Genomic DNA, 20,865 nt, shown 5'->3' on the forward strand with positions numbered 1-20,865 from the left:
TATTCTCCTATGTTTGCTTTTAGAAACCTTATTGTTTTACCTGTAATATTTATATCTGTGTTCTGTCTCATATTAATTTCTGTGCCATGTGTGAGGTAGGGGCTCACTCTTAATTTTTCCCCCCATTATGATACCTAAATTTCAGCACAAGGTGTTGAAAAACTTATTCTTACCTCCACTGAACTGCATTGGTGCTTTCCTTGTGAATCAGGAGAGCATATAAGTGGGTATATTTCTTCACTTCATTTTGGAACACTGGTTTATTTATCTACACTGTCACGAATACCACTCTGTCTTAGTTACTACACTCTCCACTTTTGCAAGATCATCTTAGCTATTCTAGGTCTCTTGCATTTCCTTGTAAGATTTAGAGCTAACTTGTTGGGTTCAACAACTATAAACTTTTTGGGATTCTGATTTTCTTTCTTTTTAAAGTATTTTTATTGATTGTGCCATTACAGTTCTCCCAATTTTTACTCCCTTTATCCCCCCTCCACCCTGCCCCCAACCCTCCAGCATTCCCCCCACCTTAGTTCAAGTCCATGGCTTGTACATATAAGTTCTATGAGTCCTCTGTTTTCTATACCATTTTTAATCTCTCTCCATCTATTTTATGCCTATTAATTATGCTTCTTCTTCCCTGTACCTTCCCCCCCATTCCTTTCTTCCCCCTCCCCACTGAAATCCCCCCATGTGATGTCCATTCCTCTGATTCTGTTCCTGTTCTAGTAGTCTGCTTAGTTTTTGTTGTTTTTCTTTTCTTTTAGGTTCCTTTGTTGATAGTTGTGAGTTTGTTGTCATTTTAGTGTTCATATTTTTTATCTTCTTTTTCTTAGATAAGTCCCTTTAACATTTCATACAATAAGGGCTTGGTGAACTCTTTTAACTTGACCTTATCTGGGAAGCACTTTAACTGCCCTTCCATTCTAAATGAAAGCTTTGCTGGACAGAGTAATCTTGGATGTAGGTCCTTGCCTTTCATGACTTCAAATACTTGTTTCCAGCCCCTTCTTGCTACAAGGTTTTTTTTGAGAAATCAGCTAATAGCCTTATGGGCACTCCTTTGTAGGTAACTGTCTCCTTCCCCCTTGCTTCTTTTAGGATTTTCTCTTTATATTTAATCTTGGGTAACTTAATGATGATGTGCCTTGGTGTGTTCCTCTTTGGGTCCCACTTCTTTGGGCCTCTTTGGGCTTCCTGGACTTCCTGGAAGTCTATTTTCTCTGCCAGACTGGAGAAGTTTCCTTCATTATTTGTTCAAATAAGTGTTCAATTTCTTGCTGTTGTTCTTCTCCTTCTGGCACCCTTATAATTCAGATATTGGAGCATTTCAGGTTGTCCCAGAGGTTTGTAAGACTCTCTTAACTTTTTGAATTCTTGTTTCTTCATTCTGTTCTTGTTGGATGTTTATTTTTTCCTTTTGTTCCAAACTGTTGCTTTGAGTCCTGGTTTCCTTCCTGTCACTGTTGGTTCCCTGAATATTTTGCTTTATTTCATTTTGGGTATCTTTCATTTATTTTTTCATTTTTTGACCAAGCTCAATCAGATCTGTGAGCATTTTGATTACTAGGGCTTTAAATTCTCCATCAGATAGGTTGGCTATGTCCTCGTCATTTAATTCTCTTTCTGAGGTTATGCCCTGTTCTTTCATTTGGGCCAAATTTTTGTGTCTCAGCGCACCTGATAAGTTGTAAGGGGGCGGGGCCTTAGGTATGCACCCAGGCAGGGCAACCCTCTTTGCTGCATGGAAGTGCTGCCTCTGGGGCAGGCACCAGAGAGGGAACAATGCAGCTCCTGTGTTTGTCCCTAGTGTAATTTCTGTGGGACTCTTGTGTGAGACTGGGAGCTTCTCCCTATGTGGCAGTGTCAACCCTGAGTCTGTTTCCCCTTAAGTCAGTTCCACCCATGCAGCCAGAGCAGCCCACCACCTTGCAGCAGCCAGCCCTGCCCCCAAGGTCCGCTAGGGTATTTCTCTACCAGCTGGCCCATGTGGTCCACCGCCTTACCCATCTGGTTGTTCTGATTGATTTTTTCTTTAATTCCTTGGTTGTCAGAGTTCCATGCAGTTTGATTTTTTGGTGCTTCTGGTTGTTTATTGATTTTGGATTGGTTGTTATCCTCTTTTTGGTTGTGCGAGGAAGTGAAGGGTTTCTACCTATGCTTCCATCTTGGCAGGAACTTCTGATTTTGTTGTATTTATATATTATTAAGGGAAAATTAATGCATTAACAATATTGTATCATTCGATCCAAGAGCATGTATGTGTCATTTATTTAGCTCATTTAAAATTTCTCCTAGCAATTTATTATGTTTTCAGTATGTAAGTCTTACACATATTTTGTTAAATGTATCACTAAGTATTTCCTATTTTTAATGGTATAGTATTTTAAAATTTTTATTTTCCATTTTGTGGCTCTTTTATAGAAATACAATTTTAGACTTCCAGTCAAGATGACAGCATAGGCAGACATGCTTGCCTCTTCACACAACCACATAAAAATTATAAGTAAACAATAGAACAACCATCACTCAGAACCATCAGAAATCAAGTTGAATGGAAGCCCAACAACTGCGGAATTAAAGAAACCACATACTTCCAGACTGGTAGGAGGGGCACAGATGCAGAATGGGCTAGTCCAACACCCATATGGATAAAAATTCCGGGGCGATATCTTGGCATTGAGGAGTCCCAGCCCATCACCAGGCCCCCCAGCCCAGGGTTCCAGTGCCAGGAAGATAAGTCCCCACAACGTCTTGTTCAAAAAACCAGCAGGGATTGAATCAGTGGAAAAAACTTCTAGAGTCCCAAACAGTTCCTCTTAAAGAACCTACACATGGACTCACCTACTCACTCCCTCTGAGCTCCAGCACAGGGATAGCAGCTTGAAAGGTACCAGTGGCATACAGGGAGAAACTGAGGAGTCTGGCATCAAGGTGAGCAGAGGCCTTTGTCCCTTTTCTAAACCCTCCCCCCACAGAGCAGTAGAGCTGGCAAGCTGGTGCCATATCTGAGACTCCATTAACTGGGCTAACAGAGTTTGACCTGCCTTGGAGATTCCCAGAGACTCTGCCCCACCCAGCTTATGGGCCCACCCAAGCTGCTTTTCCATATAAATGGCTGTTCTTGGCTCATACTGCACAACTTCCTAAATCCTCTCAAATAAGCAACAGCTGGCCTCAGTGAGCTCCAGGCCTGGCTCTAGCAGTAGCCAGTTTAGATTCATAGCTTGGATTTGCTTGGGAATCTCCAAGCCCAGCATAAGTAGCAGCCATCTCAGATTGCTTTATAGCTCAGGCAGGGTATCCCTGGGCAAAATGCAGATGGGGGCTGACCTTAGCTTGTACTTCCCATGACACCCCAGGGCCAGCACACCCAGTGGATAGCAATAGACCATGTCAGAGCACCACCACCCTGCCCCTGCACAGCTGATCCTCTGTGGAGGGTGGAGGATGGTAGTAAATAGTCACAGCCAATCCTTGCAGCTGACTGCCATGGGTACATTGCTCCTATTGATTTGCCAACAGCAACCAAAGCTCAACTACAAGAGGAGGATATACTCAGCCCACATGGAAGGCACACCTCAAGTACCCAGCTTGGGTGGTAGGAGAGGCTGTGCCATTGGATACAACAGGGCATCTATTATATTAGGGCACACTACTGAGTCACAGAGTCAAAGCAGCTCTACCTAATACATAGAAACAAATACAGGGAGGCTGCCAAAAAGAGGAGACAAAGAAACATGGCTCAAATGAAAGAGCAGATCAAGACTCCAGAAAAAGAACTAAAGGAAATGGTGATAAGCAATCTATCAGATGCAGAGTTCAAAACACTGGTTTGCTCACTTAGTGAGGACCTTGGTAGAATAAAAAAGATCCAGTCAAATAAAGAATACACTAATTAAAATAAAGATCAATTTACAGGAAAACAACTCCAGAGTGGATGAAGCTGAGAATCAAATCAATGATTTGGAACATAAGAGTCCAAAAAACAACCAATCAGAACAACAAGAAGGAAAAAGAATCCAAAAACATGAGGATAGTATAAGCAGTCTCTGGGACAACTTCAAGAGGCCCAACATTTGCATCATTAGGGGTGCCAGAAGAGAAGAGAAAGATCAAGAAATTGGAAATCTAATTGAAAAAAAAGAAAGAAAGAAAACTTCCCTAATTTGATGAAGGAAATAGACACATGCAAGTCCAGGAAGAACAGAGAATCCCAAACTAGATGGTTGCAAAGAGGCCCACTCCAAGACACATCATAATTAAAATGCCAAAGTTTAGAGAGAAAATGCCAAAGACAAAGAGAGAACCTTAAAAGCAGCAAGAGAAAAGGAGACAGTTACCTAGAGGGGAGCCCCCATAAGACCATCAGCTGATTTCTCAAAAGAAACTTTGCAGGATAGAAAGGATTGGCAAGAAATATTCAAAGTCATGAAAAGCAGACACCTACAGTGAAGATTGCTCCACCCAGCAAAGCTATCATTTAGAATTGAAAGGCAGATAAAGAGCTTCCCAGAAAAAAAAAAAAAAAAAAACTAAAGGAGTTCATCATTACCAAACCATTATTATGTGAAATGTTAAAGGCACTTATTTAAGAAGAAGAAAAAGAAGAAGATCAAAACTGTGAATAATAAAATGGCAAAAATATATACCTATCAACAATTGAATCTGAAAAAAACAAACTAAGCAAGTAAGAACGGAATCATAGACACAGAGAGTGTTTTTTTTTAAAGATTTTATTTATTTTTTAAGAGAGAGAGGAAGGGAGGGAGAATGAGAGGGAGAGAAACATCAATGTGTGGTTGCCTCTCACATGGCCCCCACTGGGGACCCGGCCTGCAACCCAGGCATGTGCCCTAGACTGGGAATCGAACTGGCGACCCTTTGGTTCACAGCGCGCACTCAATCCACTGAACTACACCAGCCAGGGCATGGAGAGTGTTTTGATGGTTGCCAGGTGACAGAGAGGTATGGGGGAATGAGTGAAGAGGTGAGGGGATTAAGAAGTACAAATAGGTAGTTACAAAATAGTCATTGTGATATAAAGTACAGTATAAGAATAGAATAGCCAAAGAACTTATATGCATGACCCATGAACATGAACAATGGTAGGGGGACTGCCTGAGGAAGTGAGGGGTTCTGGGTACAGGGGGGTAAAAGGGGAATATCAGGACAACTGTAATAGCATAATCAATAAAATATAATTTAAAAAAGAAATACAATTTTATAGATTGACTTTGTTATTATTTATTAATTCACTTATTCTACTACTTTGTTACAGAGTTTTTTGGAATTTCTACATATATAATCATGGCAGCTGCAAATAAAGAGCTTTATATCTTCCTTTTTGTGGCCCTTTATTTATTTTTCCTTTTGAAAGTTCTTCCAAATAATCTCTCTGTAGACTGATGGTCCTAATTCAAGTCATATGTACACTGAGCCCTAAAAAGTGTCAGAATAAGAAGGGCTTAGTGGGAAAGAATATTGGATAATTTAATTGAAGCAACGATGTAAATATGATTTCTCCCTGAATGCCCCTGTTGATATTAAATGTTTACATGAAGAAAACTGTATACAACACCCATGCATAATAAATATGCACACCAGCAACCACATGGTGAATCACCTTCTTAGAAAATGTAAGAAAATTTTGCCTGGAGAAAATTTTTGTTAAATCACCATAAAATGTTCAAGAACTTGAATGCAGCCCTGGCTGGTGTGGCTCAGTGGATTGAGTGCTGGCCTGTGATCATTGGTTTGATTCCCAGTCTGGACCCATGCCTGGGTTGTACAAGCCAGGTCCCCAGCTGGGGATGTGAAAGAGGCAATGGATTGATGTTTCTCTCACACAATGATGTATCTCTCCCTCTTTCTCCCTCCCTTCCCCTCTCTCCAAAAATAAATAAATAAAATCTTTTTAAAAAAAGAACTCAAATGCAAAGTTTCTCATAACAAATTTTGCTTATGTCATGCCAAACTTTGCCTCTTGACCTTTTGGGACTTTTTGGAAAGCCATGTATCCACCTAGGCACAGGCAAGATAAGGACGAGGTTTCTGTCTCCTGTTCCTGCTCTGCACTTTGCCGGCTCAGTGTTGCACTGGTGTCCCTTGGATGAGTGGATGCGTGAGTCAGTGAATGAGTGAAAGCAGGGAATGAGTGGAATTATGGATGAGAGAAGTCAGCCCCAGGGTTCACTTACCTTGGACAGTCCACCCTGTTGAACTTTTAATCTATTTGCTACTTTCTGTTTGACGCATAAATAATCTGGTTTCCCATTTACAACTTGGTCCCAGTAAAGGAATGTTTTCATTCATGGCAGACTGTTTTCAGAAATGCCCACCACAATCTCTCTCCCCACATCACTTTAATCGCACTTCTCTAAGTTGCCATTGGCAACAGTCAAACAGTAAACAACGAGAAGCAGATATTGGGTGGACTGAATATGACATTTTTTTAAAAGATGAATTTGGTTGCAGCAGTCTGTGTGTGTGTGCGCGTTGTCTAGTTACAGTCATGGAAGAAATGCCTAATCCGTGTACAGCATCGGTGAGCTTCGATCCACCATCAGCTCTGGCAGGGAAGTGAAAGTGGTCCCTCTCCTCACGGCCCCTCCATCTAACTAGCTCTCTGTCCACGCTCATCACTCCCGCCAGTGTCTGCCAGCCCTCCACCTCTCACACGAATTTACTCACTTGCCTGCGTACATCTCAATCTGCATAAACTACTTTATGCTGGACCTTAAGGTGCGCAGTGTAAAGTAGGTGCCCAGAATAATATTTGCTAGATGCACTAAATAAAAGGAGAAATGAGGATGGAGTAGACATGAAAACGAGATGCAATGAATACATGCTGAATGTTACAATCTGCAAGGTGTAGTGTACGTGCATTAAATGACCTTGGATTGCTTTCTAGTAATTACCATTCTGGGCTTAAAATCATTTTTAGAGAGGCATTAGAAATTCCCGTTTTAGCTTAATCACAATGTTCAGTTTTCTCTAGGAAGGCACCTTATTTATTTAATGTCACAACGCTAAAATCATTCCATTCTGCCATGTTCAATAAACAGAAAAAGAAACCCCAACATCTATATTAAATTGTTACTAACAAAGTAAACATTTCTCCCCCTGTTTCTTCTGAGTTGATTAAGCACCAGTGTATTTAAAAACGTTTCCCCAGCCTGAGAAAGGTTCCCCTCTGAACATACAACTATTGAGCATAGAATGTTTTTCCTACCACTTGATTACAATTTGGCAGTAGTTTCTGAATAATTTACAAATTTTAAATTTCTGTGCCCTAAACACACATGTGTTTGCAGCTAAACAGACTTGAAAGAATATGCAAATTGCACTTTTATGTCAAAAATGAGTGAACACAGCTTCATGCAGAAAGAAGCGACTGTCACCCCCGTGTTTTTGTTTAGACTAATCTGTGCGCTGTCGCCCCCACATCAGGCTGCAGCAGCATTTTCTTTGGGATATTAGACATAAATGTTTATGGCTGCAGATAGCCTAGGAGGGATTGGCACTTATTAAAAACGATCCTGGAGTATTTTCTTTGGGTTTCACGTAAATATCCCAGGGAAATGTTCAATCACACAAGGCTGCCAGGTAAAGGGAAATGAGCATTACAGCAGAACACCCGGGTCCTGTCGAGGCGGAGGTCCCATCCAAGAAAGCAGGGAAGGCTGAGCCCGGGGACCCGGGGAGCTGGCTTCTTCTCAGTATGGCTGACAGTGCTGCTGCTGACTGGAGATGCCTCTCTCTGAGGCCGGGAACCCATCCCTCCCCATTAAATAAAAAAAAAGTTCCACGTTTTAAAGAGTCATCAAAACACTAGGCACCGTAAGTGAGTTTCAGCTTTCTTTAGCTGTGGGGGCCAAGCCTGGGTGAGTTGTTACAATGCGATAACCGTTCAGCAGTCCGTTTCGTTCTTCCGTTGAGGCAGGTGTGAGCCCACCACGTCTTCACAAAGGGTGACAACTGGTCCCTGACCTTGGCGCCTGGAAATGTCCGTTCTTAACTCCAGAAAAAGCTGAGAATTTTTTTTCCAGGATCTCAGACACTGAGGACACACTTCTGGCCCTCTCTGCTTCAGCCAAAATGTATCCAAAATCTGCTATAAAAAGGCCCCGTCAGTTCTTCTGTAACCAACCACCTCCATGTAATCACTGTCCTCTAGCTCATACCCCAGATTCCCCGAAATCCAGGAAACTCCACCCCACGCTCCATAGCCCTTTGCCTCTTCTCGTGCCCCCATGACAGCGAGCCCCAGCCTGATCAACAGCCTCCACAGAACCAGTGAGAGAGAAGGAACACTTTTCAGTTCATCAACAACAACAAAAAACCAAATAACCCAATTAAAAAGTTGGCAGAGGACTTGAACATGTAGACATTTCTCTAAAAAAGACACGCAGATGGCCAACAGGCACATGGAAAGATGTTCAACTTTACTATCAGGGAAATGCAAACCCAAACCGAAATGAGGTAAGACCTCACACCTGTTAGAATGGCTATTATCCAAAGGACAGGGAACAACAAATATTGGAAAGGATGTGGAGGAAAGGGAACTCTTGTACACTGTTCGCAAATTGGTATAGCCACTATAGAAAATAGTATCGAGGGTTCTCAAAAATTAAGAATAAAAATAATGTATTCAAATGTATATTTATTTGATTAACATAAATACATTAATTCAAAAAGACATATGCATCCCTATGTTCACTGCAGCATATTTACAATAGCCAAGATATGGAAGCAACCTAAGTGTCCACTGATAAACAAATGGATAAAAAAGCGGTGAGATCACATACACACACATACACACACACTGGAATATTATTCAGCAACAAGAAAACAATAAAAACTTGCCTTTTGCAACAACAGGGATGGACCTGGGGGGTATTATGCTAAGTGAAATAAGTCAGAGACAAATACCATATGACTTCACTGGTATATGGAATCTAAAACACAAACGAAAACAAAACCACTCATAGATACAGAGAACACATCAGTGGTTGCCAGAGTGAAAGGGGAGTGGGGGGTCAGCAAAGGGGTGGGTGGGGTCAACTGTATGGTGAAGGACGATCACCAGACTTTGGGGAAAACATAGATGTCAAATTATACTGTTGTAAACCTATATAATGTTATATACCAATGTTGCGTCAATAGAAAAAGAGCACTTTCTAGTTCTCATCTTATCTTACCTCTCCAGAGTATTGATACTCTGGGCACTCCTTCCTTGAAACACTCCCTTCTACCGGCTTCAATAACACCACGCATGATCACCTGGTTTCCCTTCTATGTCTGGCTACTTCCCTCTACACTCTCTTTCAAAGTTGACAGACCCCAAACCACACGATCACCTCAAGGGGCACAGAAAAGGTACTTGGCAAAATCGAACAATTTTTCCTTTTAAACAGACTCGACGAATTAGGAATCGAAGGGAGCTCCCTTAACCTGATAAAATATTAAGACTAGCAGAAAACCAATTCAGATTTTGGACCCTGGAAGTGGGGTGCTGCTGAAACACAGGCCTGAAGATGTGGGCGTGGCTTTGGCATTGGGCAATAAGCCGAGGCTGGAAGAATGTCGAGGAACATGATAGAAAAAGCCTAGATTGTCTTGAGCAGGCTATTTGTAGAAACCTGGATGCTAATAAGTCTGCTAATGAGGATGCAGAAGGAAATGAGAAGCACAGGAGAGAAAACATAAATTGCCTTAGATTCTACCTAAATCACCATGAACAGATTGTTAGTAGAAATATGGCTGTTAAAGGTGCTGCTGTTGGAGGCTCCAAAGGAAATGAGGAACATGTTATTGGAAACGAGGAAAGCGGGTTCTGGTTACATAGTGACAGAAAGCTTAGCAGAATTTTTCCTGCAGTTATGGGGAAAGCAGGACTGGTAAATGATGAAATGCAACATGGAGCTGAGATTTCCAAGCGAAGTGTTGAAGGTGTGACCTCGTCTTTCTTGCTGTTTATAGTGAAATGTAGGAGAAAGGAGATAGGTTGGAGCAAGAACTTAAAAAAAAAAAGTTTAGGACTTAATAGTTTGGGAAACTCAGCTTGTCCAAATTGCAAACATCTCTAAATATAAGAGATTCACTCCTGGAGGAATGTACTGTAGGAAGAAAGTTAAGGGTGGAGCTGGACAACCTCTTGCCAATACCTCAGAAAAATAAAAAAGTTAGAGAATTCGGTCACACAAAAGGCCCTTGGAGATTACAAGTCCGACACGTAGATGCCCTCAGCTGTGTCATCAGGAGCCAAAAATAGAGATGGGATTATTTAGGAAGAATCTGTGGAGGGACCTCTCGTCTGATGGGAGAACAACCGATTCTTGAGAATTTTATATTAGCAGAAACACTGCCAGCTTGGACCAAAAGGGACAAAGAGAGAACAAAATGAAAGCAAGCTGTTGGACCCTCAAATTTCTGCAGGCAGGAAACAGGCTGATAAAACCATCCAGCTGCAAACACACGTTACCTTTCATGAGAAAGATGGGATGTCTCAGAAATGGAGCCTCAGGCCCAGAGGGTGAAGCCACGGGCCCAGTGGTTGGAAATGAGGGCCCCGGAAAATTAGTTCCAGACCCTGAAACCCCATGGAGTTTGCCTGACTGGGTATGCACATTTGGGGGGACCAGTGACTCTTTTTCCTTTCTATTTCTTCCCTTTGTGAACCAAAATATCTAATGCCTGTCTTACCTTTATTTTGGGAGCATGTAACTTGTTTCTTAGTTTCACTGGCCCATGTGGAGAGGACCTGTGCTCAGGGATAGATGGGACTGAGTCTCACCCATACTTACAGTGATGATTGAGGTGATAGAATTTGGAACTATTGAACTGATGAGATATAAGTGAGGTTTTGGACTTTTTGATAAAGTAATGTGTTGAGAATTTAGGGGCTCTTGGAATGGGATATATGCATTTTGCATATGGGGCAGACATAAATCTCTAGGGTCTAGAAAGTGAAATGCGGGCAGAATAAAAGTGTCCCCCCTCCCCCATAGCTATCCACATCCTAATCCCTGGACCTGTGAATATGTTACCTTAGGCGAAAAAGAGACTTTGCAGATGTGACTAAGTTTAGGGACCTTAACATGGGACCAGTCTAATCACTTGAATCCTTAACATTGAGAAATTTTCCAGTTGTACTTAGTCAGAGCAAGATGTGCCTCTGGAAGGAAGGTGAGAAAGGTGCCACGTTGCTGGCTTTGAAAATGAAGGAAAGGGGTCAGAGCCAAGGAATACGGATGGCCTATTGGAGCTGGAAAAGGCAAGGACGTCTCCCCTAGGGTCTCCAGAAGGAACACAGCCCTCCAGCACCTTGGTTTTAGCCCACTGAAGCCCATGTTGGATTTCTAAACTACAGAACTGGGAGATGATGCATTTGTGTTGTTTTAAGCCACCAGGTTTGTCATAATTAGTTACAGTAGCCATAGAAAACTAATACAGCCATTCATAATAACCCATAGCTAACATCAACTTAATGGTGAAAGACTGAATGTTTTCTGCTTAAGACTGAGGATAAGATGAGGGTGACTGCTTTTGCCACTTCTATTCAACATCGTACTGGATAGTCTAGCCAGGGCAACTGGGCAGGAAAAAGAAATAAAAGGCATCAAGGTTGGAACAGGAAGAAGAAAGTAAATAACTATCTTTATTTATACATGATATAATCTTGTGTGTAAAAACTCCTAAGGAGTCTATAAAAAACTATTAGAATAAATAAACGAGTTCAGCATGGTTGCAGGATACAAGATAAATATGCAAAAATTAACTATATCTCTATAACTCTGACAATGAGAAATCCCAAAATAAAATTAAGAAAACCATTCCATTTATAATAGCATCAAAAAGAATAAAATACTTATGAACAATTTTAACCAAATAACACATGTGCTCTGGAAACTATAAAATATCACTGAAAGAAATAAAAGAAGACTTGAATAAATGAAAAAAAAAAAGACATCCCATTCTCATGGATTGGGAGACTTAATATTGTAAGATGGTGATACTCCCCAGATTGACACACAGAGTAAATGCAATCTCTGCCAAGATCCCAGCTGGCTTCTTTGTAGATGTTGATAAGCTTATCTTAAAATTCAGGTGGAAATTCAAGGGACCCAGAGTAGCTAAACCAATTTTGAAAAAGAACAAACTTGGAGGACTCACATTTTCTGAATTTAAAACTTATCATAAATCAAGACTAGTATTGGCATAAAGATAGATGTAGAGATCAATGGAATAGATTAAGAATCTAGAAGTAAACCCTTTCATTTTTGGTCACTTGATTTTTGACAAAGGCATTAAAACAATTAAATGAGAGAAAATAATAGTCTTTTTAACAAATTGTGTTAGACAACTCTGTATTCATATACAAAGGAATAAATTTGGACCCTCACCTCCAAAACACATATGAAAAGGTAACTAACATGGATCAAAGATCTAAATGTGAGAGCTAAACCTATAAAACTTTTAGAAGAAAACAGAACTTAAGCCTTCATGATCTTATGTTAGGTAATTGTTTCTTGGATATGATACCAATAAACACAAATTACAAAAGAAAAGATAGGTAAGTTGAACTTCAACAAAATTAAAAATATTTGTCCTTCAAAGACCACCATCAATAAAGTGAAAAGACAACCCATACTGATTGGGAGAAAAATTTTCTAAGTCATATATCTGTGAGGGACTTATACCTAGAATGAAAAAACTTGTACAACTCAACAATGAAAATACGAACCCATTTTAAAAAGGACAAAAGATTTGAATAGACAGTTCACCAAAAAAGCAGTACAAAGGGTCAATAAGCACATGAAAGAATGCTCAACAACGTTAAAGAAATGCAAATCAAAACCACAATGATGTCAGTTTACACCATCCAGGATGCCTGTGATCAAAAAGACAGACAATAACCCGTGTGGATGAGAACAAGGAGAAATGGACTCTCGTACATTGTGGGTGGGAATGTAAAATAATGCAGCTGCTTTGCAAAAATAGTTTGACACTTCCTCAAGAAATTAAACATATAACCCAATGAGTCCACTTCTAGGTATATTAGAGAATCGAAAACATATGTCCAAAAAAAAAGGAAGAAAGAAAAAGAAAACATATGTCCCCACAAAAACTTGTTCCTAGCAGCCTTATTCTTATTTATAATAGCCTCCAAAATGAAAACAACTCTTATGTCCATCAATTGAAGAATGGATATGCAAAATGTGGTATATCTACTTATACAATGGAATATTATTTAGCCATAAATAGGAATCAAGTACAGATACATGCTACAAGATGGATAGACTCAAAATCATTGTACTAAATGAAAGAAGCCAAATACATATATCATATGATTCCATTTATGTGAAGTGTTCAGGATAGGCAAATCCATAGAGACACAAAGTAGATTAGTGGCTCTCAGAGGCTGGGGATGGGGGTGGAAATGGATAGTCATCGCTAATGGGTACAGGGTTTCTTATTAGACTCACAGAATATTCTGGGATTTGATACGAGTGGTGGTTGCACAACCCTCTAAATATATGAAAATACTGAATTGTATACTTTAAAAGGTCGTATATTCTACTCACTTCTCTGTTTGCTCAAATATATTGATGAATATACTAACAAATGAAGGAGATATTCTAACAGTTCCATGTGGTGAGGGGTCGGTTTCAGGCTCCGTGATGTATGGGTGCTACTTTGGGAAACAGTGGCTCTCAGTAGAAACTGTACTTGCTTACTGCACATATTTCCTACTACAGAAAGATAGAGAGTAAAATGCATTTAGATTTGGAGCCTGAACTTGAGTGAGTCTCCCTCCCAAGAGGCACCATGGAGATCATTCTGCCATGACTGTTGACCTTTCTGGAAGATTTTGAAAAGCCCACACCTGAAAATGAGAAGGCCCTTATATTTCATGAATGTTTGGTGGGTGACACCGAGTACTTGACAGTGGGAAGGTCAGTGCTGTCTCCCATAAAGATTTTATGGCCGTGACAATGGGGTGAGAGCATTTCTTACGTGTGGCAGAGCTAAGGTTGCCTCGCGCAGCTCCCCAACACTTGCAGCCATAAACCTTTTGTGACAGTCCTGCTATTTTGCATGCCACAGTCTCGTGCTAATGTTGGTCTCATTCTACTTTCCCTGAGGGAGGACACAACCGGTGATGGGTCTCACAAGTGTGCATGTGGTCGTGGTCATAGGAGACTTACAAGCAAAGCCCTCTTAAGGTTTGCACCTTCCCTCTACTTGCAGAGACCAGACTTCAGCTGCATGATTCTAGCCACTCATCGGGTGTGTGCTGGGCTCCCACATGCACTGTATCTGGGGTATCCTGCATATGTCAGTACTGACTGTTGATGATCACTTGTATTTAACCACCCCCCACCATCTGTGCTATAACATGCCTTTGTTCATCTAACAATGATTTAACCCAATGGCGGTGAAGCTACTCTGTATATTTGCTGAAAGCATAACCTCCTGAACCCTGTGGAGACGTTAAAAGGTATGCTGCCAGACACAATGTTGTCCTTCTTCCCCAAGCTGTGCTGTAGAAGCCTTAGACCGAGGGCAGAGAGGGAGAAGTGTAGAGGAATGCATTTTGGAGAAGAATCATTGCTCCTTCTCCTCCTCTCTGTGGACAAGGATTGCTAGGGATCTGGTTGATCTTGTTGCATCTTGTGCATTTTGACCTTTACTCCACTTTTAGGGCCTTAGTTTTCCCACCGTGACTAACTGCACACTACCCGTGCCTTTTATTGGAAGAGGCTAAGTTCCAAGCCTGTGGTCCAGCTCAGTGTTGGCGAACAATTAAAAAAGAAAAAGCTTAGCAGGTAAGAGCACAGGTTTAGGGTCAGACAGACTTAGGTTTGAATGTTGTGTGACTTTGAGTAAGTTACTCATCTCTTCTGAATCTCTTTTTCCTCACCTGGGACACTAGATAATAATACCAACCCCCTCATGAAGCAGGTGGAGGGGTAAATGAGCTAACATAGGTAAAGCAGAGTGCCTGGAACATACAGGTAATCCAGTAAGTATTAGCTGCCATTACCACCACTGCCACCACCCTCCTCTTCCTCTTCCTCCTCTTCCTTGTCATCATGACGATATATATTCATCAGTTTTGGTTGCAAGTGACAGAAGCCCATCTTAAATGAAGTTAAGCAAAGAAGAGAAATATTTTGGTTTAGATCATTGAAAACTCTAAGCACAAGCTGGCTCCAGAGTTTCAGCCCTATCATCTGTGCTCAATCTCTCTCCAAATCTCACTCTACTTTCTTCTGTCTTGGCCTTACCCTCCAGCAGGTGGACTAAAGAGCAGCTGGGCACTCCAGCCTGCAGGGGCCTACCCCCTTCTCTTCCCACTAAAGGGCCTATGTAGGTGGACACTCCAGTCCACAGGTCCACGCTCCACCCACAAACCCACCTCCCAGCAAACATCCTCCTCTTGTCCTTTGAATGACAGACCTGGGGAAGGGGCTTCCACAGGCTTTGGAAATAGATGCAGAGAAGTTTGGGCACAGAATTCTGGGGCCCTGGGTAACAGGAGCATGCTTTAAAAGTGGGCATAGAAAGGATGCAAGCTCAAGATGGGCATGTTCATGTGATCCCACAGAATCATCACCTCGTAGGGAAAGGTGGGGCTGGATCGGGGCCTGAGCAGGGGCCCTGGTTGCCTGGTCAAAGAGAGGTAGTTATTTATTATATAGCATATTTATTCTATAGTGATTGTTGTGGCACAGTCTAATAATAATTCAAGGCAGGGTACAGTGAAGTGTTGCAGAGTTTTAGAAAAGAGAGAGAATACTACCAGTGGGAAAGGATTTCTCAAGAAGGGGGCCTTGGAGGATGAGAAGATCGGGGTAGAGCGACACACAAAGGAGGGCGTTCCGGGTAAGAAGAGCCACGTGAACAGAGGCCATGAGGTCAGTTTGGGTCTTCTGTGTGTGGGGCCAATGCACAGCTCAGTGAGACAGAAGGATGTGCTGGGAAAAACAGGAGCTAGCTGGTAGTACCTGGAGGAGGCATTTAGAAGAGCTCTAAGACAGTCTCTGGGCCCAAATCTATCACAGAAGACTTGGGGAGTCTTTGAAGGTTTATGAACAGAGGATGAGGGCTGCGAGTGGTGCCTGAGAAGCTGGTCCAGGCAGTGCCACATTGGTGGACCAAAGGGCTCACCCAGAGCTGGGATCTGGGCTAGTGGATGAGGAACCAGACAGGGGCTCCTGTGAGGAGGACAAAGGGCAGGGGCCAGGTTGGGAGTGGAAGGAAGCACTTATTCATAGCCAGTAGGAGAGGTGAAGCTGCCAGAGTGACCAAATCCAGAGCTGGTGTCACCAGAAGCACCAAGTACCTGGCCCTGAATGAGCCGCATACAAATGTATTCCCAGATTTGTTGGGACAAGGGAGAGGGACACAAGTCTGGTCAAATTTGTGGTTCAGATAACCAACTGAACTGCATGAGGTGTTTGCTTTTCAATTTTGTCCCAGGCCCTCGATGGGCAAATAAAATTCAGTGAGTCTGTGAGACCTGGCTTGGCTGGGGTTACTGCCTCTGGGTGTTCTGTGGGCAGAGCTGGCGCCTCAGGCGCAGGCTGACGTGCTGGTGGAGTTCCTGTGGCCAGAAGTGAGGGCTTTTTCCTGGCTGGTGTTGCTGGGTGGTTGGTAGGGCCCTGTCTGTTGGCCGGGGGCGAATGCAAACTGAAGTGTGTTTGTAAAGGGGGCTTCCAGTCCGGGCCTGGGCCTGTCGGCTTCTCGTATGAGAAAGGAGAACTGCAGGCGCCTGGCCAACCACATGACTGGGACACGTGCCAACAGGTCCAGACGGGGCCCTCCAGAGCCTGGGCTCCTACAGCCTGGGGCACTCAAAGGGGCCCAAGGGTATTTCTGGGTGAAAAAAAAAACATGCCATGTCATTTGATTCGGCCTCAGTCTTTAAACTGGGCAATTTATAGTGGTGTGGGATTCAGCAACCCACAATTATTTACTGACCACCGGTTATGTATCTGCCTTGGGCTGAGTGCCCCTCGAGGTACAGAAGAGACCCACGTGACTTCTAAAGAGTCTAGGAGTTCAAGATGGAGGACTTTGGTTCAAGTCCCCTCTCTACTACTTACTAGTTATATAACTTCAGCAAGTTTTCTAACCCCTCTTTTCTTCAGTTTCCTTTTGTAAAATGGGCGCAGAAACTCTTTGACAATAGTGCGGAAAATAAATGGTATCATTTATAATGACATAGCATCAACAGACAGATATTTTTTCAAATCTAATAAATGAAGACTAATATAATTTCTAATTTTACACTATTTTTTCAAATTACAATTTGTTCTGAAATTTAATGAGTTTTGTTAAATTTTTTCTTGCTCCTAAGAAACATGTGCTCTGATTGGGCAAATAAAATTAACACATACATATAATAGCAATGTATCCAAGACAGAAAATACACCACGTAGGCTAAGAGTCGCTTGGTATTTTCTCAACAATGGCTCAGGTAAATGTGGTCATTTTTCCCTTTCTTCTTGCTGTCTCTCTATGAAGTGTTTGGTTTTACTAGAGGCTCTGGAAGGTGGGAATTGTCTATAATTAGAAGCCACTGTCCTCTCAGCCCCTATTATAGATGGGACAAACAAGGCCCAAGGTGGGAAGGAGTCCTGCACTGCAAAATTGCACCTTTAGGAAGTGGCAGACTGGACCTCAGGACTTCCAGCTCTTTCCCATCCGCTCTGCTACCCTCTGACTTGGCAGTCACGTGCGGTGTGTAAGGTCTGGGTCACTGAAGGGGGCCTGTTGGCTGCTCACCCCCATCACTGCAGGCCACTCCTTGCTTTCCTTCCCTGGGGAAGTCCCTCCCACAGAACCGCAGGGTCACTGTCTTGGAAAACATTACTTCTGGAGTAAAAACAATAACAAAATACAGCAATGGGAATTTTCAAATGGGCACCAGGCAGAGAGACATGTAAAACATCCCCAAGCAAGAGACATCCCACTCTGACCTTAGACCTTCCTGACCTGCCCCATCCACACAGCCCTCAGCTCATGGACTGATCATCCCACAGCCATGGCTGCTCCCTTATCCACACTGGACACTGGAGCTGGGAACAGCCAAATGCTCGCCTTGGTTTTGCCATTCCCCTCTCTGGCAGGAATTGCTAATCCTTCATTACTGAAAATAACTTTCTTATCCAGGACCCAATCACCACGAAACCTCATATCATCAGGATGCAGTTTCTTCCAATCCTGTATGCTAACTGATTTTCCTAATGATGTCCCCGAGGCCCTGCAACACCCTGGAATGCTTTCTGAATCATTGAGGGAGTATGCGGTTGTGTTCGGTCTAGTTTTATTGTGAAGTGATTCTCACTGTGCTTTTCCACAGTCTGGAATAAAAGGCAGGTCTCATGGGACCCACCTACATGTTGCGGGGAGACAAAAGACACCTGTCTATGGGCAGGCGGCCTGTCCCAGTCATTTCAGCCACTGCTGGGCATCTGCACGTCCACGTCCATGCAGGTGTATCTGCTCAGCTCTGGTTCTGTCTATGATATCTGGTGTTTATTGTAGGGGTTTGAGGCCTTGCACTTGCGGGCACGGGGATCCTGTTCCTCTCATTTGGCTGCAAGGTCCTCAGGGGTGAGGAGCATTACTCATTCTTTCTCTGTCTCCCAAGCATGTTCTGCTGATGAGTGTGGTCACACCAGCAGCCAAGTCCCTGGGGCTGCTGCCCTCACTATAGGGCCCGCTGTGGCCAGACAACTGCCTTCTCTATGCTCACACATGCCACCTGTGGCAATGAAAACCAGCCTCCCAAAGTGATCAACCCTTGGGCCTGAGTTTCCCAATTACTTTGGCCTTTTCCCCTGGAACTCAGTCTGCCAGCGGTTCTCCCAAGGAGAGTTATCCACTCCATGGTTTCTGCCTGCCTTCCTCACATGCTGCCTTAATTAGACTATCTGCCTCCGGGGACAGGAGTTGGTGACTGGAATGAGGGGAAAGAGGCAGGGCAGAGGCAATAGGAAATGCTGGCAGTGACATGACAGGAGGCACAGATGTGCGTTGCCCCCTTTCCATGAAGTGGCCCCTATAACATAAGGCCCTTAGGGCAGGAATCTTACGTGTCCAGTTCACCTTATAGTCCCAGAGCTGAGCAAAGGGCTCTGCTTATGTTCAATAAATACTTGCTGAAGGAATGAGACTTGGGATCCCATGACAATTCAGCCATTCATGAGCTCTGTGGATCTTTTGCTTTCCCTCATCTCTAAGCTGAGGGGTCCACGGCTATAGTTCATTTGCTATATATTATATTCCACTGGATGAAGCCCAGACATATAATATAGAGTGGGAAAGAAAAGTAAGTAGTAGACAATGACATGCAATATTAATGATCATTTTTCAAAACTCAAAAACGTGCTATTGAGAGGCATACTGTATATTATATTATGAGCTATTGCCACAATAATGCTACATAACAAACTACTCTAAAACTCAGTGGCTTACTGAACCTTCGTCTTCTTACTCCGGTGTCTGTGGATTGGCTGGGAGTTGGCCAATTTAATCTAGGCTGCATTGGGTTTGTTCCAACTTCAGACTGGGTGCAGGTCTGCTCCACACAAGTGTCATCCTCTTTGAATCAGCAGGTGGGACCAGGAGCACGTTCTTCTTACAGCAGAGTCGGGGATATAAGAAGAGCAGACAGTGGAAACACGTGATGCCCCTGAAGACCTAGGCTCAGAATTGGCATCCGTCAATGCCTATAGCGTTCCACTGGCCACAGCCAATCCAACGCCACTGGGCAGGGAAATTCATTCCACCTCTAATGGGAAGAACTGCAGTCATATGTCCAAGGGTATTTAAGACCTCGGAACAATAAATGATGCAATCTACCATGCAAACATACTTTGCAAAAATGTAAAAATAATCAAAGGAACGATAAACACAAAATTCAAGATAGTAGTTATTTCTGTGGGGGACGCAGGAGAAGAGAATGGGAGAAGAGAGAGTAACTCTCTCTTCTGTGAGGTGTGGTGGTGGGCTCACAGGTTTTATGATGACTAAGCTTTATAATTTACATAGATAGTATTCTGTACATGGCAACTGTCACCTAATAAAAACAGTAAGTGTAAGTAATAAATAAGGAATGAATGTAACCCACGGACATGAGAGATTCTTTCCAGGGCTAACTTTGTATATCCTGTTAGTCTAAGTACATAGGCGCTGAGAGCTCTCCTTGGGTGGTGGACAGCATCTAAACATGCAGCAGTAATCCTGGTTACCCAGCACCCAGTATTCAGCCCATGGTGGTGGGCTCAGTCCTGCCTACACCCAGTGGGGAAGATGAGAAGATGTGCTCCCTGAACTTGGGGCTACGGGAAGTCTCTAGAAAATGATCTGGATTGCTGTTGTGAGACAGTAATGAGAGCCCTGGCTTGGACTCCAGTCTCATTGGCCTCAAATCCCCAACTCAGAAACTCAGCAGTTGTGTGGCCCCAGGAAAGTTATTTAGCCTCTCTGAGTCTGTTTCTTTACCCATAAGTGAGACCACTGTACCGTGAAAAGTTGGTACAAATCCCTGAACACATGAGTTTCTATTTGCTTTCTGACATTGAGCAGAGAGGCCATGTGGCATAGTGAGTTGCAAAGTCTGATCCCTATGTTTGAATTCAACCCGTTCTGCTTATAAGGATGTGTCCCCAGGCAGTAATTTAACTTTTCCAAAGCTCTATCACCTTCAGGAATGTGGTAGTACTAATTTTTTTTCCAAAAGGCATATTGGGTGGTTTAAATTAGATAATGTATATAATGAACCTGACACATAGTGGGCTTAATAGATGTTAATCCCTTTCTCCTCCTGTTTCCAGCTACACAGCT

Source organism: Phyllostomus discolor, chromosome 6, assembly GCF_004126475.2.
Source record: "Phyllostomus discolor isolate MPI-MPIP mPhyDis1 chromosome 6, mPhyDis1.pri.v3, whole genome shotgun sequence".
NCBI classification, from domain to species: domain Eukaryota; kingdom Metazoa; phylum Chordata; class Mammalia; order Chiroptera; family Phyllostomidae; genus Phyllostomus; species Phyllostomus discolor.